The following is a 25,316-nucleotide window of genomic DNA, read 5'->3' as shown; positions in this document are numbered from 1 at the left end:
AGAATATTTCCTTCATATCCAATTCACTGACCTTATTTCCAATTATTTCCAACCTCATTCTTTTCTGATTTTACTTAATTGTCTATCATCTGAAGAATTACCATAAATGGTCCTAATAACTGTCTTTTACGTATCTGCCATGATTTCCAACTACTCTTTTATGCATTTCTCTCTTCTCTGGCTCTGTGGGATAATGAGCTCCATGCATTGACTCACCCGCTCAGGCCTCTTGAGGGATGGCTGAATGTCACCATGGTGATGGCGTACCAGGACAAGGCCCCACTGGGAATGGGATAAGGCTCAAGGGCTGAGGCATATGTCTAGCAATATGAGTTGAAGACTTCTTAGTTGGGAGAGTAAGAGGTAGACAGAGGTATACAAAACTATATTCTGATGCCGACAGACTTTGGAAGCCAAATTAAAGGCACAATTTCAAGGACGTAAGTCTGAGATTTGCAACTTCTCTCTCTATTCAAATGGAAGGGTGGTCAAAATTCAGTCCCCAGAAATATTGCTGTGTCATCCCTCTGTTAATGAGCCTGGAGGAGTGTGTGTGTGTCTGTAATGCTCTCAAATAAACTAGACTTCACAATAGGTTCTGAGTCTTCTATTTGTAATTTGGGAGTAATTAGTGTTAGGGGGATAAATTATTAGCAACCTCGTTATATCAAAGTGGCCTAACATAAGACAAATAATGTAGCCATTTCTTCAAAGACTGATTTTAGATCAATATTGTTAAGAGGTTGCCACAAATGCTGAAAATCTAGGGAAATCTGCTTCATTAAGAGTCTGTAATCAATGATGCAGTAACATTTCACACCTGGTGGCAGGCAGGTAGAAAAAATTTATCTCAAAATCTTTAATACAGATTTAAATCTAGGTTTTTCAGTACAAACTTAGAAAACAAAATTCTAAACAATGTATTTTATAAAATGTCAACGCTTTTCCAACAACGTTCTCAAATGACTGCAGAAGGTGGAAAGAAGAGTCATTTATTGAGCAGAGCCAAGAAAAAAGAAAATCACTGGCTTGAAGATTTATTTATTTATTTATTAGAGTGGGTGAAGGGGCAGAGGAAGAGGGATAGAGAGTCTTAGGCAGACTCTGCCAGGGCTGAGGTGACTGCGGGCTCAATCTCATGGCCCTGAGATCAGGACCTGAGCTGAAACCAAGAGTCCAGGGCATTTTTTTTTTTTTTTTTTTTGAGAGTTGGGGGCTTAACTGACTGCACCACCCAGGCACCCCTGGAGTCACTGGATTAAAAAGCCCAAGAATAAGAAAGGATTTGAGGTTACACAATGTATTTTGAGTTTCAAAATACATGAATAACAGACTTGTAGGTAGTGTTTTGTAATTCTAACCTCAAGGATTTGGTGTGAGAACTGAAATTAACATTCTCTTTTTTAATGCTTCAAATGAAAACTGACCATTTATTAAGCACCCACAGAGTTCCAAGCATTGTGGAGAACATTAAAACACTCATTCAGGGACGCCTGGGTGGCTCAGTTGGTTAAGCAGCTGCCTTCCGCGCAGGTCATGATCCCAGCGTCCTGGGATCAAGTCCCACATCGGGCTCCTTGCTCGGCAGGTCTGTGTGCCTGTGCTCACTTTCTCTCTCTGACAAATAAATAAAATAAAATCTTAAAAAAAAAAACACTCGTTCATACTGTCTTAGAGCAAATTTGCCTATTTTCTTGCACACACTTTTGATGGCATGGACATTATCGTTCCACTCATAAAGTGACCAGTTCTTCAAGACTTGCTCAAGAAACAAGTTTCTGATCTATAAAGCAGATCATGAAGGAGGTTTCTCTGTCAACGGTTATACTTCATGTCATTTCCCTCTGAAACCACCACCTCCACTTCCTCCTCTGAAACCTCCCCTTCGACCTTCTCTTGCCACCTCTAAAACCACCACCCCTGTCACCTCGGCCACCTCCTCCCCCTCCTCCTGCCACCTCCTCCTGGAGGTCACTTCTCACCTGGAGGTCGAGGTAAAAACCTCTGCAGTGGTAGCAGTTTCTATGGGTCTATATAAAATTTCTGCAGTTTTTTAAAGGAAAATGCCTTCATATTTGCTGACAATTTAATGGAAAAACAAACATCTCGAAGTTGTCCAAATATTTCGCTCACTTTACTAATTTGTTCTTTGTTCTCTAAATAAACTGCAGCATTGATGTTGTCGCCTGTAGTACATTTACAAACGATGTCATCTTCACAGGGATACAGGAACTCCCCTAATATAGCTACATGCTCTGGAGGTCCTTGGTCTTGGCCTCTGTTAAAGCCTCTGCGGTCACCTCCTTGTCCAAATCCTCGTCTGTGGCCACCATTGCCTCTGAAATTACCACCTTCATCTCGGAAGTGATAGTTGCTGTGGTCGCAAATGAAGCTGTTGCGTTGATCAAAGCTTCCGCTGACCTCCGCCTCCAAAAGACCTCCTTGTTCTACCAGCCTCAACCCCCAGGTTAGTACCTCCTCCCCCAGCAGGCAGCAAACTCTTTATGCCCATCCCCTTCGCTTTCTCCCTCCCTCCCCAAGCTGGGTCTAGCATGTTCAGATCCTCCTGCTCCCAACCTCAACTCACCAGGCTGAAATTAACATGCTTCTATATAAGAGAAACCTTATAGCCCAGTATCTTACATAGTTTCCTCCTCACTAATTGGTTCCAAGTGGGTCACTTTCCATCTAAACCTTCAGTCACTGTTGTCTACATGGTGCTAGGTATGAAACCGTTTTCTACATCTGGAACACAAATGTTCAGGGATTAGGGAAATTCAAGGATAGCCTGACTGGAATGCAATTTCCTTGAGAGCTAAAACAGGAGTTCTCAAACTGCAGCTGGCATCAGAATCATCTGGAGGGCTTATTAAAACATAGATTCCTGGACCTAACCCCAGAGTTTCTGATTCAGTAGGTCTAGTGTGGGACTAAGAACTTGCATTTCTCATAAGTTCCCAGGTGCTCCTCTGGGGAACCCAGGTTAAGGGTCACCATTCCAGACCAGTGATCTCAACCTGGCTACATGTTATTATCACCTGGAGAGGTTTTTAAACTCTTGATGCCCAGACCAATAACATCAGAATCTATGGCGGTCATGACTAGAATTCAGTATTTTTTTAAAGCTCCCCAGCAGATTCCAAGGGGCAGCCCAGATTAGAAAGTGCTGTCCAATCTCATCGTGGTTCTTAGCCCAGGTTATCCATTAGAATAATCAAGAAAAGTTTTTTTTTTAATTGAGGTATGATTTGACACACCATAAAAATGACCCTGATAAAGTGTACAAGTCAGTGCTTCTTATCCACAAAGTCGCACAAACATCGCCACTATCTAATTACAGAACGTATTCATCACCATCTAGGGAGATTTTAAACAAGGTTCTGATACATGGGTTCTACTCTCAAGAGATCCTGATTTAACTGGTCTACTGGGTAAAGACATCAGTGTTTTTGTAAATTCCTCAGGTAATTCTATTGCCTAGCTAGGGTTGAGAACCACAGTTCCTGAGTTTGGTTACAGACCTTCCAACCCTGTTTAAGGAGTTAGTAACTATTTGGGAATTTTCACTGACCCCATCATGGATGTTGTAAATATAAAGGAACAAGCACACATTCTGTCTAAAGTCCTGCCTGTCCATTAAATGTGCCCAATCACAATGCAAAGGAAATACCGTCCCTGATTTCTGGTTCTCAGAGCAGAGAGCTGGGAGGCCTTGCACCGACAGGCTGGGACGTGACTCTGGTGCCAGCAGTCCGCTGCCTGCAGCATTTCCTTGCAAGCCAAAGCCCAGTTTGAGAGACTGCAGGAGCCTCTGGAGGGCTCACCGGGTCCTCAAAACGACTCAGAGCTGCTAGTAAATTTTTAAACATTTGCTTCTGTATTTTTAAGAAGCCCATTTTGTAGAGACCTTTGGTCTGATGCCGTTTCAGTGATGGCCTTCTGCTGAGTAAGGCGCAGAACCAGAATTTGAGTCTTGGGCCTGCAGTTGTCAATGTCAGACTTTGGTTAAAGCTTCTGAGCTACAGTTTCCTCATTTTGTAATATTTCCTTCCTCCCAGAGACGTCCATGATTGAGGAAAATAGTGTATTGGGCTCATTCACCTCTGGGGAATGAATTCAGTGAACAGAGCATGAGATTTTTATGTCACATGATCTGGAGTCAATCCCTGGTTCTGGCTCTTTCCACTAATGTGACTTGGGCAAAATGGGAATGCTTACAATCTATAAAAGGAGAAACCAATAATAATAATAACACCTAACTCACCTTTGATAACACCTTTACATATTTTTGTGAAAATCAAGTGGTATAGTTCCAAAAATGGTATAGTTCACATGAAAATGCTTTATACATTATGGCACCATAAAATGATTATGCTTTAGGATATAACTACATGGATAGACATATGAAAGGAAGAGAGAATGCATAATTTATAGATTAAGTTGATTTCTTTTGATGTGTAGACAGTTTGAACCTTAGGACCTCAGGAGCAAAAGGCGACTTCCTCCATGGATCATTTAAAAGCAGCTATTGCCTGAATTCTGGATAATGAAACCTCATTTAAATGTTTTATGGAGGAGATCCTAAGTCGGTGTCTTTAAGTAGTTTTTTTTTCCCCCCCACTTTCTCTTTTTTTGGGGTCTTTCCTATACAGAATTGAGTTAATCATGCTCTTTAGTTCTTAGCACTTAATTGGTCCATGCAAGTCCCTTCCTTTTAATTTATTCTTTTCCTTCGTCCTTATCTCTGATCCTATTTCCTATCCTTTCATAGATCCTCATTCTTTTGTTTGCAATATGGAAACTTCCTTTATACCGTTCTACCTTTGTTCATGTGTATATAGGTGTAGCTGTAAAAATATTATTTTGTATGCATGAAATCATTTTTAGAAATTTGCACAACTGTTATTTTGCTATAAACCTCATTTATTTCCCTTATTTTACTATGGTAAGAACATTTATATGAGATCTACCTTCTTAACAAATGAAGTGTTTAATACATTATTGTTAACTATAGGTACAACATTGTACCTAGATCTCTAGAGTTTATTCATCTTGCTTAACTAAAACTTTATGCCTGTTGTTTAATAGCTCCCCATTTTTCTCTTTCCCCAGTCACACAACCACCATTCTACTCTTTGATTCTGTGAATCTATTTTAGATATCTCATGTAAGTGGGATCATGCAACATTTGTCTATGACTGGCTTATTTCACTTAGCATAATGTCCTCCAGGTTCATCCATGTTGTCACACATTGCAGAATTTTCTTTTTTTTAAAGGCTGAATAGTACTCCATTGTATGTATATGCCATTGTGAGATCCAGCCATGCTACGATATGAAGATCTAATTCATTTTCTTTTGATTACTGCATTTTTTTCCTACCTTAGGCAAATGCTCTATCATACTCTTCCCCTAGTGAGGGACATGTAAGTTGCCTCCAACTCCTACCACCAAGAACAATCATGCAGTGTCCTCCCTGCACCTCCTTGCACTCCCTATAATCATTGTACCAGGAGTGGAGTTCCTGAATCACAAGGTATACACATACTTAATATCACTCAATACTGCCAAATTGTAATCCAAAATGATCACACCAGTTTAGTCTCATACCTGACTTGCAAGAGGGTTCCTATTTCTCCATATTTTTGCTAGCAGTTGATATATTCGATGCTTAAATTTTGCCAAATGAATAGTATCAAGTGATAGTTCCTGATAGTCTTAATTAACATTTTTTTAAAAAGATGTTATTTATTTACCTGACAGACAGAGATCACAGGTAGGCAGAGAGGCAGGCAGAGAGAGAGGAGGAAGCAGGCTCCCTGCTGAGCAGAGAGCCTGATTCGGGGCTCGAATCCGGAGCTGAAGGCAAAGGCTTTAACTCACTGAGCCACCCAAGCGCCCCTTAATTAACATTTTTTATTATAAGTGAGATTAAACATCTCTTCAAATTTTTCCTGATTAGATTTTTGGTGAATTGCCTATTCATACCTTCTACCCATTATTCTGTTGGGTTGTCTTTTCCTTGCTGATTGTTAAAAATTCCTTATATATTCTAGAAACTAATGGTTTGTCTGTTATAGATGTTGTAAAGATCTTCCAGTATATGAATCACTTTTTTTTAAATATTATTTATTTGACAGAGAGAAACACAGCGAGAGAGGGAACACAAGCAGGGGGTGTGGGAGAGGGAGAAGCAGGCTTCCCACTGAGTAGGAAGCCTAACGCAGGACTCAATCCCAGGACCCCGGGACCATGACCTGAGCCAATGGCAGATGCTTAATGACTGACCCACCCAGATGCCCCTATCAGTCACTTTTTAGTATTGTATATATAGTATCCCCTATTCAATAGGAACTTTGAATTGTTCTGATGTAGCCAATCTCCATCCTTAATTCTTTTTAGGGATTATACTTTGAGGGTCTCTCTCTTTTTTTTTTTTAAGATTTCATTTATTTATTTGAGGGAGAGAAAGAGAGAATGAGAGCATGAGAGGGAAGAGGCCAGAGAGAGAAGCAGACTCCCCACCAAGCAGGGAACCCGATGCGGGACTTGATCCCAGACCCTCGGATCATGACCCAAACCAAAGGCAGTGGCTTAACCAACTGACCACCCAGGCACCCCTTGAAGGTCTATTTTAAAGCATCTTTTTCAACTTAAGGTCCCAAGGGTTCTCATACAGGGTCTGTTTCATAACTCTGTTATTTACTTGTCATTTTTTTCTTTGACCAGAAGTATATTATTTTAATTATTATAGTTCTTCTTAATATCTATAGTCTTTTTTAGTATCTGCTTAAGTCAAGCTCCTTATTTGTTCTTCTTTTTCAAAATTTTCCTAGTTGTTTAGGGCCCTTTATTTTTCCATAGTAATTTAAGAAGGAGTTTTATCTAGTTTTCCCAAAATATTCTGCTGAAATTTTTATTGTAATTGCATTGAATTTGTAAATCAGTTAGTGGAAATCTATATCTTTAAATTGTAAAATCATTTGTATGTGTGACTTTCCATTTCTTCAAATCTGCTCTCTTCTTTTAAATTTAAAATTTTCTCTATAATGACATTCATTAGGCCAGCTCAGTTTTTAGTATTTGAGTTATTGAAAATAATATTTTATTTTCTAATTGATTATTGCTGGTATAAAGCAATGCTATTTGTCTTTGTTTAATGATATTTTTATTTCTCAATTTTGTGGACCTTGACCTCCCTTATTAATTTTCATAATTTGTAACTTCTCTTATATTTTATGTAAATTATTATTTAATCTACAAGCAATAGCAATTTTGTCTTCTCCCTTCCAAATTTTTTAAACTTATTCTCTGATAGTACTGGCCAAAACCTGCAGTACCATGTTGATTGTAGCTTTTGAAGAAATTAGCCTTGTCTACTTCCAGACCCAGTCATATTGTGGCATGAAATCTACTATCATATATTGTTGGTTAAGAATGTGGTAGGTTGGGTCACCTGGGTGGCTCAATGGGTTAAAGCCTCTGTCTTCAGCTCAGGTCATGATCCCAGAATCCTGGGATCGAGCCCCACATTGGGCTCTCTGCTCAACAGGGAGCCTACTCTCTCTCTGCCTGCCTTTCTGCCTACTTGTGATCTCTGTCTGTCAAATAAATAAACAAAATCTTTAAAAAAAAATGTGGTAGATTAAGGGGTGCCTGGGTGGCTCAGTCATTACGCCTCTGCGTTCAGCTGAGGTCATGGTCCCAGGGTCCTGGGATCAAACCCCACATTGGGCTTCCCACTCAACAGGAAGCCTGCTTTTCCCTCTCCCACTCCAGCTGCTTGTGTTCCCTCTCTCACTGTCTTTCTCTGTCAAATAAATAAATAAAATCTTAAAAAAAAAAGAATGTAGTAGGTTAAAAAAAAAAAAAATATATATATATATATATATATAGTAGGTTTTCCCCTGAGCCTTTTATATGCCTGTGATAGGAAATGGGGAAGAGGCAGAACCTGGCTGAGAAGGAAATATATGAAGAGTCCTAATAATACTTAGAGAGCCAGGGACCCATACCAAGAGTTGGGTAATTATGTAAAGATGCATTTTGGTTTTATATGTATTTGAGTGGTTACCATAATCCAAATTATGTCCCCTTCCTTCTTTTCTCTCTATTCTCTTACACCTTAAAAGTGCTCTGGGAGGGGCGCCTGGATGGCTCAGTGGGTTAAAGCCTCTGCCTTCAGCTCAGGTCATGATCTCAGGGTCCTGGGATCGAGCCCCGCATCGGGCTCTCTGCTCGGCAGGGAGCCTGCTTCCTCCTCTCTCTCTGCCTGCCTCTCTGCCTACTTGTGATCTCTGTCTGCCAAATAAATAAATAAAATCTTGGGGGGAAAAAAAGTGCTCTGGGAGAAAAAGTGCTATCTTTAAACACCCCAAAACTCTTTCTCAGCATGTGCCTATTGGCTTTCCTGTCTCTTCCTCTCCCTCTCCTCCTTGCCTACTTTATTAGGTAGCATAACATATCTCTCAGAGATCAACACCCAACCCTTCCTTTTTGAGAAGGGAAAAACAGAATATCCAAATAACAAGTAGGAGCAGTAAAAGGGCGATCAGCGTTCCCATTGGTAATTTGTATCCTTTCTGCTTCCCTGATTCAGCACACTGGGGCAGATCATTAGATATTCAGACAGAAGTATTTGCAAAACTTTAGTTCCTTTGGCTCTATATGCTTCTGTCCTACCAGCCTAAGAATGATTTGTTCAATATGACATCTACCTCCATCACTGCTGTGTCCTATTTATGCAATCTAATGCAGCTTTATTTCCTTATTTATTTGTTTAGACAGCTGTATCGCATTGCCGGTCCATTTTGAAATTACACTTAACTAAGCTTCTAGTGTTACCCGGTTATTTGTATAATTAGTTTTTGGATCTAATTCAAAGATTCTACATTTATCCTTTTTAAAATGCCATTCTGATGCTCTAGCTTATGAAGAGTTTTAGAGACTTGTCTCTGTTATCCAACATTCTATCTAGTGCTCCAATCATCTTGTCATCTGTAGAATTTGATAGGAAAGCCATCGGTGTGCTCATCCAAACCTTTGATAAATATGTCAAAAAGGACAGGGCCAGGGAAGAACCCCAAGGCACACCACTATAAAATTTCCTTCAGGTTGACATGGAATTAGCATTCTTGGACATGACTCTTCAATTATTGATGAAGTCACCTGACTGTGCTTGCATCCATTCCACATTTCTGCATGTTATCCACAAGGATTTCCTGAGAAACCCTGTCAGATTCCTTGCTGAAATACTAACGCACAGTGTGTGCAGCATTTCCTGGACCTACCTGATTAGTAAACCCATGTATTATTCAGTTCTGCCTCAGTTTCAAGTGTTAGAATTTCAATTTAAACTATATTAGGCAAAAGAGATCATTTAGAGGTTCACCTCACTGTATATTCTATGCCATCAGAGCATTCGTTCTCTCTACCATCCATTGTGTTGGCTTCATTCTTATGCCATCTCTCCATTCCTGAAATCAAGATGGCTACCAGCAGCTAGAGGGTTTTTCTCCCAAAAGCTCCCCGGTCATCTGAGAACCAAGTCTCATTGTCTCGGACAAGATTATAAGCCCATCTCTAAACCAAACCCAGGGATGTGATCATCTGGATGGCCAGTCCTGGGTCACTTGAAGCTGCTCCATCCAAATTACAGGAACTGAGAAAACCTCAAAGATGATGATGCTTTCCAAGGAAGAACAAATGGATATTTCCTATACCTAAGAAAAATGTTTTACTTTCCAGGGGTACCTCCTGAACATATTGTTCCAGAAAGTTAACTCCTGAACATACTGTTACCCACAGTTCAACGATCATTCATATTATATATACATTAATATAAGCAGTTACTTTATTTATATAACTCTAACTATCTACATATGTATCTACATATATATGATTATTATGCAGTTACAAGTAATGATCTACTTAGATAAACAATGTATCATCAGAAGCTTATTTCTATAGGGCTGAGTAATAAGCGTTCTCCATTCTGCAGCTGGCCAACTGACTTCTAACCCACTCACCACAGAAATCTGGGCAAGAGAGTCATCTACAACGAGAGATGGGGATATCATGTATGCATTTTGTGGTGAGCTGTCCTGCTGTGAAGAGATAATTTCTTGGTCCTGATTCATTTGGATGGCAATGTTAATACACGATCCAGAATATAGTGGTCTTAAAGCAAAACAAAATGCCTGGGTTGAAAGTTATAAGAATAGGAACTATATTTTGGCTTTAATATAACGATTAGAATCTATTATTAGGTGGATCTACTATTAGATGGATTCCCTAAATGCATTTAATGGTCTGTTTTTTCACCAAGGCACTGTTCTAGGCACTTAATTTTATATGTTCTGAGAACATTCAAATCCACAAAGAAGTCTCACTCACTTAGTACAAACTTGCTAATGAGAAAATGCCATAGTGAACATTGGAGAAAGTGTCCTTAGGAGATATGTTAAGGGCTGATTTTGGAGGAGAAAATTTTGGAAATTTTTGTATCATGGAGTTGATCTAGAATCATTTGTAATCAGACTCAATGGTTAAATGAGGACATTTCAGGTCTGACGGCCTGATGAGAACAGCTTTCTCATGTCTATGCTGTCAGGACGCCACTTCTCCTGCCTGACTACCTTAAACAATACAGTGTGGCCTTGGCCTGAATTGTATACCTCTATCATTTTGGGTAGTGTCTGTCCTTTTCCTCTTCTTGCTTTATAGAATGCCCTACTTTTGTGTGAACTCGATGTTATACCGGAGTCCATACATAGACAGTAGCAGAATCATTATATCTTACTCGGAAAGGTAGGGAAGCAAGCAGCAGAGAAATATCAAGAGGATTGCCAGCTGTCAGGAATATATTACACTTACACTGAATATACTACATGTGAAAATAAAAGCAAAAATCTGTGGGGAATTTTGCTAATATGCCATGCATAGTAAGACATGGGGGACCACCCTCAGAGAATGTAGGGAAAATAGCGGATATTTCTGAAACCCAGTGGAGAACAACAAGCCACTTTCTCTCTCTCTTTTTTTTCTTTTGGACAAGCTAGAGCCAAGTGATATAATCATGGGAATGTTAGGACATCCTAGCACTTTCCACACTGATCGATAACATTAAACATTGCACTTAAGTCTGACAAAATGAAACTAGCAAGAACATATCAATGAACACAAAGAATCTGATCATTATCACTCCTAGGATGTAAAGAACAACAACAAAATTGTAATTTATCTGAGTGTCTTGCCATTATAAAATAGGGCTGAGTCTTAATTTCCTTTCCCATTTTCACAATAAGAAAGTCAATCCAGTGCTCCAGGCACTATTACATCAAATATTGATATAGCGTCACTGTATAGTAGGTTTTCCTTCTAAGAAATTGATAAATTCTTAATGAAGAGTAGGGAGACAGAGCCCAACATGAATGGATAATTCGTTCAAATACAGTTGACTTTTGTCTTTAGAGTTGTTCTTTTTCCATATTACATAATGAATGATTTTCCTTGGAATTTAATTTTTCTGACACTAAAACATACATACTGAATAAATCTTTCTGGATTCTGAATGAACATCTGGGAAAGTTTTCATTTGATGCAAATAAAGATGAACAATAAAGTTCCAACTTAGCAAGGAACTTCCTTAAAATCTCTATTTTTTCTTTTTTTTTTTTTTAAAGATTTATTTATTTGACAGAGATTACAAGTAGGCAGAGAGGCAGGCAGAGAGAGAGAGAGGAGGAAGCAGGCTCCCAGCCAAGCAGAGAGCCCGATGCGGGGCTCGATCCCAGGACTCTGGGATCATGACCTGAGCTGAAGGCAGAGGCCTTAACCCGCTGAGCCACCCAGGCGCCCCTCTATTTTTAATGTGAGGCCAAACTATCAAGAGCTCCTCCTTAGGAATAAAAGAAAATATCTGGGTGGCTGCGTGGTACTGATAAAGCTGCTTTCTGAACCTTTTGAGGCTATCAGTGTTCGGGTATATGGGAGAAATGGAGATTTTTGAGTTCTGAACCTAAGAGGGTCTTGAGATGTCCATCTGTAGCAGAGCTATACACAATCATCCAGATGCAAGGTTGTCCCTTGCAATTAAAAATCAGCTCCATGGGGCGCCTGGGTGGCTGAGTGGGTTGGGGCCTCTGCCTTCATCTTGGGTCATGGTCTTGGGGTCCTGGGATCGGGCCCCGCGTTGGGCTCTCTGCTTGGCAAGGGGCCTGCTTCCCTCTCACTCTCTGCCTGCCTCTCTGTCTACTTGTGATCTCTGTCAAATAAATAAATAAATAATCTCTTTTAAAAAAATCAGCTCCATTCACTTCAGCTACACATGTTTCCACTGACTCCTTTAGGATAGAAGTGTAATGAGAAAGCTAGAGACAGGAAATGAGCAGAAGACACAATTCCTGTCCTCAAGAGGTGTATCACTTAGGAAATATTCAGAGCAAACACGAGAGCTAAATTGTCAAGCTCACCATATGATATTTATCAAGCTAGATGAAGAGATTCCAAGTGGGCGGAGTTAAGGAAGGAAAATTGTTTTGGAGTTTGAATTGAACCATAAAGAAAATGACAGGGTCACCTTTTGGCTTCAGCTAACATGCACTCACATAATATCAGTGGAAGAGTCCTGATTCAGATACGTGGTAGGAGCTGTCTTTGGATCAAGAAAAGCGCTGGGGAATGCTCTTGATAAGTTAAAAATATGTGCTTTCTGGAACAGGGTGTGTATTCTTCTACAGATCCCACCAGAGGGCTGTTCAGAGAATGGCCACTGAGATGTTCCAGACAACTTCCAGATGACCTCTAACCAACTAATCAGCAACGGGAGGGCAGTCTAGACTGTCCAACAGAAACAGCTGTGGAATAATGAAAAAGATCACTTGGAGAAACATATTGGAAAATTAGGCAACCCCCCAAAAGTGAAAACCTATATTCTATTTCGAAGAAGGAAAGTGAGTCTCTTGAGAAATTCTGAAGGGGTTTTGAAAGAACCACAACATCAGGATTAAAGTTTAAAGCATTAAAACAAATTAAGAAAGGTAGCTAGGAACAATTATATGCTACGATTAACAAGCACTCCTACTCATCAGCGCCAGACCTCCTGGGTGTATCTGAAGAGACATTCGATCCACGCTGTGAAGCCACTGAATGAAGTCTGGGATCGGCTTTATGGCTCCGGTTTTGGAACTGTGAATGCCTTTGCTTCTGAGCATTTCTTTTCTCCTGTATCTGTCACTGCCTGATGGAAACTATAGCTCTATATTTTAGTTGCACTCATCCATGGAATTTCCTTAGTTACTCATCACTTCGCATGTGTAGATTCTTTCAGTATTTAAACCTCCCTCTGGCTGAGTCTTCGATCTCATCAGTGTCAGGCTGGAGAGCAGGTGGTCGACAGTATGACTTTGGAATTAGGCTGCTATCTCTACATCACAAGCCCATCATTTATCATTTGTGTTACCTTAGGCAACTTATACGAAGTCTCTGTCCGTCTCTGGATCCCTATCGGCAAAATGAAAGTAATCCAAATCACATTCATACATGAACCTGACAGTGGTAATGTAAGCAACGCTAAGCACAACGCCAGGTCTACAGCAGGCTCTCGAAAGTATTTGCTATTATTACCATTAAAATAAAAATAATCGTATTGAAGTTAATTAACAGGGGCACCTGGGTGGCTTAATCAGTTACACCTCTGTCTTCGGTTGAGGTCATGATCCCAGGGTCCTGGGATCGAGCCCCACATTCGGATCCCTGCCTCAGGTGGGAGCCTGCTTCTTCCTCTGCCTGCCGCTACCCCCCGCCTGTGCTTTCTTTTTCTCTGTCAAATAAATAAATAAATAAAAATCTTTAAAAATTAATTTGGTTGAAAAGTGAATATTATTGTGCCACAACTACAATTTCTTTTTTTTTTTAAAGATTTTATTTATTTATTTGACACAGAGAGAGAGAGATCACAAGTAGGCAGAGAGGCAGGCAGAGAGAGAGAGAGAGGGAAGCAGACTCCCTGCCGAGCAGAGAGTCCGATGCGGGGCTCGATCCCAGGACCCTGGGATCACGACCCGAGCCAAAGGCAGAGGCTTAACCCACTGAGCCATCCAGGCGCCCCACAACTACAATTTCTTAATGTCATCATTAAGCAGTTCCCTGCCTGATTGCCCTAGTTGTGGTTAACACATGCCAGGTGAGCCTCCACATTGTTTTTGGTCTTTTCTAAGTATTTTATTTTATTATTATTTTTAAGATTTTATTTATTTATTTATTTATTTTGAGACACAGAGAGAGAGAGACAGAGAACAAGCAGAGGGAGTGGCAGGTAGAGGGAGAAGCAGGCTCCTCGTTGAGCGGAGTCCAATGCAAGACTCCATCTCAGGACCTTGGGATCATGACCTGAGCCGAAGGCAGACACTTAACCGACTAAGCCACCCAGGCGCCCCTTTTCTAACTCTTTTAAATGACAAGTGATTAAGATCCTGACCTGACTTTTGAGGACCTATCTGAGTTTGACCTTCATTTCTTCTGAACATTTATTGCTCAAAAACTGACATGGCCTTTGCCCTCATAGAACTTACAGTCTATGGAGTTGACATAATTAATTAAATAATCACTTAAGTAAATGTAAAACTACCTTTCCTTAGGAGCACTTAACAAAGTTAACAGATGCTATTAAAAATGTGTATGAGAGCTGTCTACCAAGATCAGGAACATCATGGGAAGGCTTCTTTAAAGAAGAGAAAAGCAGAGGGAAATTGGCTATTTCTCCTACTGTTATGACTTGAGGACACAAAGTGTTCTATTTTGCCTTGGTGTTCTCAGGCAGCCTAAGAAACACAATGTATATTTTTGTTGAGTGAATGAATGAGGCATGCAGATTTCAGAGTCCTGAATGCAGAATAGTGGGTTGACTCTTGTTCTAAATTAGATCCCATTCTGAGCATGCTCTTACCAAGCTCACAGGAAAGCCCATTTCAGTAATTATTTTGCTGTTTCCCATTCCAGGATCACACCAGAATCTGGGAAGCTTACCTGGATCCTAAAAGAAAGGGATCCAACCTCTATTATCTATTCCAGTCTGAAGATGCTGACCATTCTTATTTACTGAGCCCATAACAGCCCCTTCAAGTCCTGTGACTCCTTGCTATTTTGGACACAGTGGCTTACAGGAATCTTTACTAAAACTGTGAACATGGTCTCACTTCCTAGATAGACCCTAAAGCTACTGCCCCCCCCACCTCTTTTTAAAAAAGATTTTATTTATTCATTTGACAGAGAGAGTAGAGGGGGAACCACAGAGGGAGAAGAAGAAGCAGTTTCCCACTGAGCAGGGAGCCAATGCAGGGCTTGATCCCAGGACCCTGGAATCAAGACCTGAGCCAAAGGCAGATGCTTAATGACTGAGCTACTTAGGTACCCTAAACCATTGCTTTTGAAGTCTTGCCTCCTATGGGGCCGTTGCCATGGAGGACACATTCTATTCTGTACCTCAGTAACCTTGGAGTCCTTTTCCAAATCTGAAGCAATCACCCTCTGTCTCCTTTAGCTACCTTCAGTCTTCAGGGAACTCAGGTTTTAAGGAAGTGCCTTATAGGCACGAGTTAATACAAACTTCCCTACTAAGGGAGAAGAGAGCCAAAGGCTGGACTGCCTTTTTGGAACGGGGAGGAGGAAAATGAGTGGCGTAACCTCTGTTAATTAATATCTCAAAGTGTTTTCCTGCCATACCTGGATATTTGGAATTTTCCTTATAGACAGTATAGTGAAATGATTCTTCTGACAATGGGGTATGTGATGGTTTGGGGAGGAGAAGACATTATTGGAAAATCAGTTAGAAGTGTATTGCCAAAATCTAGACATGATGTGAGAGACCTTAGTGGCGACAGTGGACGTGGGAAGAAGAGCAGACATTAGAGGCATGTAAAGAAGACTTTAGGGGGATCTGGGGACATGGCAGAGTAGGAGGAGTCTAACCTCACTTTGTCCCATGGCTACACCGATACAACAACTACACTAGGGCAGCTAACCCAGAAAAGAAACTGAAAACCGACAAAACAGACTCTCCACAGTTATTGGTAAAGAGGAGGCCACATTGAAAATAGTAGGAAGGACAAAGTCCCAGTTGGGAACCAAACTAACCCAAGAGACTAACCACAAGTGGGAAGGACAACACAAGCACAAAAGAGGGGCAGGAGCAGACCCCACACCAGGCACCCCAGACCTGGGGACCTGCACTGGGAAGCTGAATCCCCATAACATCTGGCTTTGAAAACCAGAGGAACTTAACTTTGTGAGAATTTACAGTCACTGGGCCTTAACAGTGGGAACGTTACAAATCAGCAGACTTACGTCTGGGAGGGCTGGAGAGTGGTAGGAAACATAGTCCCTGCCCTAAAAGAGCCAGCATAACAAACAACCCCTCTGATATACAATCTAGAAACAGCATTTTGAAAAGCACCTTGAGTATATGGGAAGGAGATTTATTTACTAATCCTGATGTGCACTGGAGGGGCACGGATCCTTAGGAGACATCTTCAAGAAGAGAAGGGCTGACAGGTGCGATTTCCTCCTTTCCACCCAGCCTAGATACCCAGACACCTGTGGGAAACAACACCAACTCTCTCAACATACCTTGCTAACACTTCACGCCCTGCTCCTGTGTTCTCCTGTAGATCTACCCCATCAAACCCACCCCACTTGGCAAGAATCCCTCCAAATGGGCATCTGACATTTCTCATTCTTTAAGAAGCTCCCACAGTGAACAGCCCCACTCCAAAGTGAAACTTGCCCTGGACAGAGGGAAAGATAAGCAAACATGCCAGTTTGACTGCAGTCCCAGCAGTGGGCTGGGGTACAGACATCCAATCTGATTGCACACTCTGCCCACTAACAGAAGCCTCCCAGGGGACAATGCAGAGAGAATGCCTTATAGTCTGTGCAATTAAAGGCCTGGCAAACAGGCTGAGGGTAGGCATCTGGTCTGACCCAACTACAAGCCCGTGGTGGCCCCAGACTGGGCCCTTAATAACATAGGAACGAAACCTTCCCCACAACAGGCAAAAAGGGTCATTGCAGCTGACTGCCCTGAAGGCAAATGCGGCTCCATCACAATAGTAGGATGCATGAAGCACACATAGGAGACACCCTGAAGCACCAGGTTTGGGTGCATAGGGGGGGACACAGCACTGCAGTGCACTCCAGGACCTCTTCTTCATAAGGCCACTACTTTCAAGATCAGGTGATAGAGTTGGCTTTTCTAATACAAAGAATCAAACACAAAGAGTTAGACAAAATGAGGAGACAGACAACTCCATCCCAAATGAAAGGACAAAATCATAGCAAAAGAGCTAAATGAAACAGAAATAAGCAATATGCATGATATAAGAATTCAAAGTAATGGTCATAAAGACACTGGACTTTAAAGACACTGATAAAGAGTGTATAAAGACTTGATAAAAGAGTGGAGGATCTTAGTGAGACTTTCAATAAAGAAAATATAAAAAAGAACCTATCAGAGGCATGCTCAAAACTGAAGTTAAAAATACACTAGAGGGAAGAAGTAGTAGATTGGAGGAAGCAGAAGAAGAGATCAGTGGGCTGGAGACAGAATAATGGAAAGCAACCAAGCTGAATGCAAAAAGGATAAAGAATAATAAAAAATGAGAATAGGTTAAGAAACTTAGCAACACTGTCAAGTATAAAATCATTTGCATTATAGGGATTCCAAAAGGAGAAGAGAGAGAAAGGGGGGCAGAAAATGTATTTGAAGAAATAATGGATGAAAACTATTCTACCCTGGGGAAGGAAACAGATATCCAGGTTCAGGAGGCACAGAGAGTCCCCTCCCCTCCAAAATCAGCCCACAAAAGTACTGATAAAAAGATAATTTAACTTTTTCCCATATTTTATTTAAATTCTAGTTAGTTAACATATACTATAATATTGGTTTCTAAAGAGAGAACTTTAAAAGCAGCAAGAGAAAAGAAAATTGTTATAAACAAGGGACACCCTCCTAAGGCTATCAGCTGATTTTTCAGCAGAAACTTTGTGGGCCAGAAGAGAGTGACACGATATATTCAAAGTGCTAAAAGGGAAAACACCTGCAACCAAGGATACTCTATCCAGCAAGGCTACCATTCAGAATAGAAGGAGACATAAATAATTTCCCAGAAAAACAAAAGTTAAAGTTCATCACCACTAAACTTAGGCTTACAAAAAAGGTTTAAGAGGGACACCTAGGTGACTAAGTACGTTAAGCATCTGCCTTCAGCTCAGGTCATGATCTTAGGGTACTGGGATTGAGCCCCACATCAGGATTCCTGTTCAGCAGGGAATCTGCTTCTCCCTCTCCCTCTGCCTCTCTCCCCCATCCTTCTGCTTGTGCTCTCCCTCTTGCTTTGCTTTCTCTCTCTTTCTCTCAAATAAATAAAATATAAAAAAAGAAAAAGGAAAAGAAAAAACTAAAGGGATTTTGTAAATGCAAACATAATTAAAGTAGCAGACAGGGGCACCTGGGTGGCTCAGTCATTAAGCATCTGCCTTCAGCTCAGGTCATGATCCCAGGGTCCTGGAATGGACCCCCACATTGGGCTCCCTGCTAAGCGGGAAGCCTGCTTCTCCCCTCCCACTCCCCCTGCTCATGTTCTCTCTCTTGCTATGTCTCTCTCTGTCTAATAAATACATAAAATCTTTTAAAATAAATAAATAAATAAAAGTAGCAGATTAATCATTTATAAAAACCAGTACAGAGGTTAAAGCACAAAAGCAGTACAATTAATCATACTTTACATTTTTTATTTTGTGAATCCCTTGACTTATTTTTACAAATATAAAGTATGATATCATATACATACAACATGGAGGGAGGAGTAAAAATTTAGTACTTTTAGATAAGTTTCAAATATAAGTGACCATGAACGTAATATAGACTGCAATATGCAGAGGATTTTATATATAAACCTAATTGTAAACACAAATCAAAAACCTGTAATAGATATGCAAAAAAACAGAGAAGGAAATCTACGTATATCACTAATGAAAGGGAAGAGAGCAAGAGAAAAAAGGAACAGAGAAGAGCTACAAAGACAACCATAAAATAAGTAACAAAATGGCAATAAATACATTCCATCGATAATTACCATTTATATTCAAATGGACTAAATGCTCTAACCAAAAGACACACGATGACTAATGGATACAAAAGCAAGATCCATCTTTGCTGCATACAAGAGACTCATTTCAGACCTAAAGACACATGCAGATTGGAAGTGAAGGGATGGAGAAATACTTATTATGCAAATGGAAGGAAAGAAAGCTGGGGTAGCAATACTTATATCAGATAAAATAGACTTTAAAACAAAGACTGTAACAAGAGCCAAAGAAGGATACTACATAATCATAAAGAGAACAATTCAACAAAAAGATATAACAATTGTAAATATTTATGCACCTAATATACACAGCATCTATTAGCAGACTTAAAGGGAGAAATTGATAGTAATACAGTAATAATAGGGGATTTTCGATCCCACTTACAGCAATGGGTAGATCATCCATAGAGAAAATCAACAGGCAACAGTGACTTTGAATGAACATTAGACCAGATAGAGCTAACAGAAATATTCAGAACAATTCATCTTAAAACAGTGGAATATATAGTCTTTTCAAGTGCACATAGAATATTCTGCTGAAGAGATCACATGTTAGGCCACAAAACAAGTCTCAACAAATTAATCATATCATGCAACTTTTTCAACCACAAGGTATTAATCTAGAAATCAATCACAGGGGAAAAAAAAAAAAAAACCTGGACAGAAAACAAATTCATGGAGGTTAAATAATATGCTACTAAATAATGAATGAGTAAACCAGGAAATCAAAGAGGAAATTAAAAAAGTTCATAGAGACAAATGAAAATTAAAACACAATAGTCTAAGACCTTTGGTATGCAGCAAAAGCTATTCTCAGAATGAAGATTATAGTAATACAGGCCTACCTCATGAAGCAAGAAAAATCTCAAATAAACAACCGAAAATTAGCCTTTAAAGGACAAAGAAAAGAATGAACCTGAATGGCAGTAAAAAGAAAGAAATAGTAAGTTAGAGGATAAATGAATGAAATGGAGACTTAAAAAAAAAAAAAACAACAACAACAAAAACACAACAGAACAGATCAATGAAACCAGGAGCTACTTCTTTGAAAAGATCAGCAAAATTGATAAACATTTAGCCAGACTCATTAAAAAAGTGTGGACTCAAATAAATAAAATCAGGAGTGAAAGAGGAGAAATAAAAATCAATACCAAAGAAATACAAAGGATTATAAGAGAATATTATACAAAATTGTATGCCAACAAATTGGACAACCTAGAGGAAATGGATAAATTCCTAGAAACATCTTAACTTCCCAAGTCAGGAAGCAATAGAGAATTTGGACAGACTGATCACTAGCAATGAAATTGAATCAATAATAAAAAAATTCCCAACAGAGAAAAGGTCAGGACTAGGTAGCTTCACAGGTGAATTCTACCCAACCTTTGGAAAGTCAATACCTATTCATCTTTTTTTTTTTTTTTTAAGATTTATTTTTTTGACAGATAGAGATTACAAGTAGGCATAGAGGCAGGCAGAGAGAGAGAGAGGAGTAAGCAGGCTCCCAGCCAAGCAGAGAGCCCGACGCAGGGCTCGATCCCAGGACCCTGGGATCATGACCTGAGCCGAAGGCAGAGGCTTTAACCCGCTGAGCCACCCAGGTGCCCCAATACCTATTCATCTTAAACTATTCCAAAAAATAGAAGAGGAAAAAAAGTTTCCAAATTCATTCTGTGAGGCAAGCAAAACTCTGATACCAAAACCAGACAAAGACAATAAAAACAAACAAACTAGAAACTACAGGTCAGTATCCCTGAAGAACATAGACGCAAAAATCCTCAGCAAAATAGTAGCAAACCAAATTCAATAACACATTAAAAAAATTGCCCACAATCAAAGGATGAAAGGATAGTCTATTATTCACAAATCAATTGATGTAATACATCACATTATAAAGAGAAAGGATAGGGTCTGCTGGGGGGCTCAGTAAGTTATATATCTGATTCTTGATTTTGGCTAAAATCATGATCTCAGGGTGAGATCAAGCCCCATGTAGGCTCTGCACTGAGTGTGGAGCTTGCTTAAGACTGTCTTTCTACCTCTTCCTCTGCACCTCCCCCTACTCATGCTGTGAGTGCATGCACTCTCTCTCTCTCTCTCAAAAAAAAAAAAAAAAAAAAAAAGGAAGAAAGGAAAGAAAAGAAAAAGAGAGAGAGAGAGAAAGGAAAAAAACCAGATGATCATTTTAATAGATGCAGAAAAAACACTTGACAAAGTACAGTACCCATTCATGATAAAAGCTCTCAAGAAAGTAGGTTTAAAGGAAATATAACTCAACACAATAAATGCCACATATGAAAAACTCACAGCTAAAATCATACTCAGTGGTTTAAAAAAACTGAGAGCGTTTCCTCTAAGATCAAGAACAAGACAAGGATAGTCACTCTCGGGGTGTCTGGGTGGCTCAGTGGGTTAAGCCTCTTGCCTTCAGCTGGGTTCGTGATCTCAGGGTCCTGGGAATGAGCCCCACATCAGGCTCTCTGCTCATCAGGGAGTCTGTTTTCTCCCACCTCTCTCTGCCTGCCTCTATGCCTACTTGTGATCTCTGTCAAATAAATAAATAAATAAATTTTAAAAAAAGATTTTATTTATTTATTTGACAGACAAAGATCACAAGTAGGCTGGGAGGCAGGCAGAGAGAGAGAGAGAGAGGAGGAAGCAGGCTCCCTGCTGAGCAGGAAAGCCCGATGTGGGGCTCGATCCCAGGACCCTGAGATCATGACCCGAGATGAAGACAGAGGCTTTAACCCACTGAGCCACCCAGGCACCCCTCTTTTTTTTTTTTTTTAAAGGATGTTCAGTCTCACCATTTTTATTCAATATAGTACTGGAAGTCCTAGCTACAGCAATCAAACAAGAAAAAGAAAAGACATCCAAATTGGTAACAAAGAAGTAAAACTTTTACTATTTACAGATGACATGAGACTATATAGAAAACTCTAAAGACTCCTCCAAAAAAACATTAGAACAGATAAATGCATTCACTAAAGTTGCAAGATACAAAATTAATACACAAACATCTCTTGCATTTTTATACACTAATAATGAAGTAGCTGAAACAGAAATTAAGAAACAATACCATTTATAATTGTACCAAAATAATAAAATACCCAATATACTAAACCAAGGAGGTGAAAGACCTATGCTCTAGAAACTGTAAAACGTTGATGAAAGAAATTAAAGATGGCACAAACACATGGAAAGATATTCCATGCTCATGGTGTGGGACAGCCAATATTGTTAAAATGTCCATGTGACCCAAAGCGGTCTACAGATTTAACGCAATCCCTACCAAAATGCCAGCAGCATTTTTCATAGAACTATAATAACAATCCTAAAATTGGTGTGGAACCACAAAAGACCCCAGATAGCCAAAGGAATTGTCACAATCTCAGACTTCAAAATGTAGTACTAAGCTATACTAAGGAACACAATATGGTACTGGCACAAAGAGACACAGACATCAGAGGAACAGATTAGAAAGCCCAGAAACAAACCCATGATTAAATAGCCAATTAATCCATGACAAAGAAGACAAGAAAACAGCAGTCTCTTCAACAAATGGTATTGGGAAAACTGGACAAGTACATGCAAAGGAAAGAAACTGGACCACTTTCCTAAACCATATACAAAAGTAAACTCAAAACAGATTAGAGACCTAAATTTGAGACCTGAAACCATAAAATTTCTAGAAGAAAACATAGGCAGTAATTTCTTTGACATCAGCCATAGAAATATTTTTCTAGTTATGTCTCCTTTGGCAAAGGAAACAAAAACAAAATTCAAGTACTGGGAATACACCAAAATAAAAAACCTTTTGCACAGTGAAGGAAACCACCAACAAAACATAAAGATAACTTAGTGAATGGAAGAATATATTTGCAAATAATATAGTCAATAAAGGGTTAATATCCAAAGTATATATCAAACTGATACAACTCAACACCAAAAAACCCAAATAATTCTAAAAAATAGGCAGAGGGACTGAAAAGACATCTTTCCAAAGAAGACATACAGATGGCCTCCAGACACCTGAAAAGATGCTCAACATCACTCATCATCAAGGAAATGCAAATCAAAGCTATAATGAGATATACCTCGTGACAGTCAGAATGGCTAAGATAAAAAACACGATAAATAACAAATGTTGACAAAGATGTGGAAAAAAGGAGCCATCATGTGCTGTTGTTGGGAATGTTAAGCTGGTGCAGCCACTGTGGAAAATAGTAGGGAGGTTCCTCAAAAAATTCAAAATAGAATTACCATATATCCAGTAATTATACTACTGGGTATTTACCCAAAGAAAATGAAAAAAAAAAAAAAAAAAAAAACTGATTCAAAAAGATATATGCACCCCTATGTTTACTGCAGCATTATTTACAATAGCCAAGATAGGGAAGTAACTCAAGTTTCCATCAATAGATAAAGGCAAAAAGAAGTGGTATATATACACAATGGAATATATTATTCAGCCATAAAATAGAATGAAATCTTGCAATTTGCAGCAATATGGATGGACCTACAGGGAGGGTATAATGCTAAGAGAAATAAGTTAGAGAAAGATGAATACCATATTTCACTAATATGTGGAATTTAAGAAACAAAACAAATGACGAGACAAACAAAACCAGACCCTTAACTCTGGAGAACAAACTGATGGTTACTAGAGGGGAGGTGAGTGGAGGATGGAGATTAAGGAGCACACTTACCTTCATGAACAGTGAGTAATGTATAGAATCACTGAATCGCTCTATTGTACACCTGAGACTGATAGAACACTTGATGTTAGTTATACTTGAATAAAAATAAAAAATTTAAAATAGAAGACTTCAGTAACTGATGCGATATAGACATTGTGTTTGGGAAGGAGGAGTCAAAGGCAAATAGGAGCTTTCAAGTCTCCGTGAGGGGAAAACATTGACTCAGATGGATGGAAAGGGGGCACAGGGAACACGATAGGGAAGTGTTGGCAAGACAGCCATTGACAGAAGGATATTCAACTAGATGATCGAGTTGTGCAGTTGAAGCTATGAAAAAGTGCTAGGGAAGAAAACTTGGGGATTCACCTGAAAAAGTAAAAAATGTGAAAGTTGAAAAATGTGAAAAAGTTGAAAACGTGAAGATGAATGAGAACTGAAAGAAAGTGAAAGGAAATCCAAACTAGGTGGGGCATTTGGGTTGGATGGTGTTTGGGCACCATCTAAAAATCCAGAAGAAGAAGAGAATCTCCTCAGAGCACCCTCCAGAAGCTCCAGGGTCTAGTTGGGGTCAGTGAAACTAGAAGCTTCAGGGAGGATAGAATAAGAATGGTCAACTCCTGAAGATTATGAGGAAAGTGATATTAAAAAGTGATTAGAGGAGTTTTCTTGAATCTTTGTAAGAATCATTTAGTCATTTAGCGGGAGAACAAATAAGGAATTGAGGAATAATAGGCAGTGAAGAAAAGGAGACAGGGCATGTAGACCCACTCTTCAAGAAACTGGGCAATACGAGTATGGTGAGAAATACGACAATAACTAAAGGGTGTTGTAGAATAGAACAAGAGACTGTTTTCTCTTTCCATGTACCTTAAGAAAATTTGTTTTCTGAGGGGCAGATGTACCAGATTGGTACTTTAAAGGAAATAACCAGATTTCTGTAACATGTGGCCACTTGTACATAGTCATAGCAAAGGTTGTTTGTCTAGATAATTTGGTTTGGGCTCTTTCATGACTCAGTCAATGTCCATTTTTGTGGCTTTCTGAAAGAGACATTCACCACCATGGCACAGTCAACAAATAACAATGAATTCTTTATTCTCTGTTGCCATCGCGGTCATCAACGTTGACCACTCCTGCCCAGTCGATGTCAGTTCTGCTGCAGAAAGAAAATGAGACATTGGAAAGGAAATGTATACTTCAGACCCACACAGAGATCTAAAGGGCTGGATCTAGGCTTGTGCTCTTTTCAGAATTTGGATTAGAAAATAGGAAGAGATGGAATCTTGGGGAACAGCGCCTCTGGCATTATGACTCACTATTTGAGGATTTCATTAGGAAGTGAAGTAACATGTCCTTCAGTCAGTCATCAGGAAATCATGACTGCCTGCTTATTCCACCAAATCCTGCAGAATTTAGCTGGAGAGGGTAAGAGTCTGGGGGTGGAAACTTCGACACTGTAATGATTTCCTTAC

The 25,316-nt window shown here is 39.6% G+C and overlaps 1 pseudogene; it reads right to left on the bottom strand.

The window, feature by feature from the left end:
• Positions 1-1,834: 1,834 nt before the first annotated feature.
• LOC123939222 overlaps positions 1,835-25,316 on the bottom strand; it is an 86,465-nt pseudogene continuing 62,983 nt past the window's right edge.

This window comes from Meles meles, chromosome 3, assembly GCF_922984935.1.
Source record: "Meles meles chromosome 3, mMelMel3.1 paternal haplotype, whole genome shotgun sequence".
In the NCBI taxonomy this organism is placed as follows: Eukaryota; Metazoa; Chordata; class Mammalia; order Carnivora; family Mustelidae; genus Meles; species Meles meles.
The sequence above is the reverse complement of the archived record's forward strand: the minus strand, read 5'-3'. Positions and strand labels throughout refer to the sequence as shown.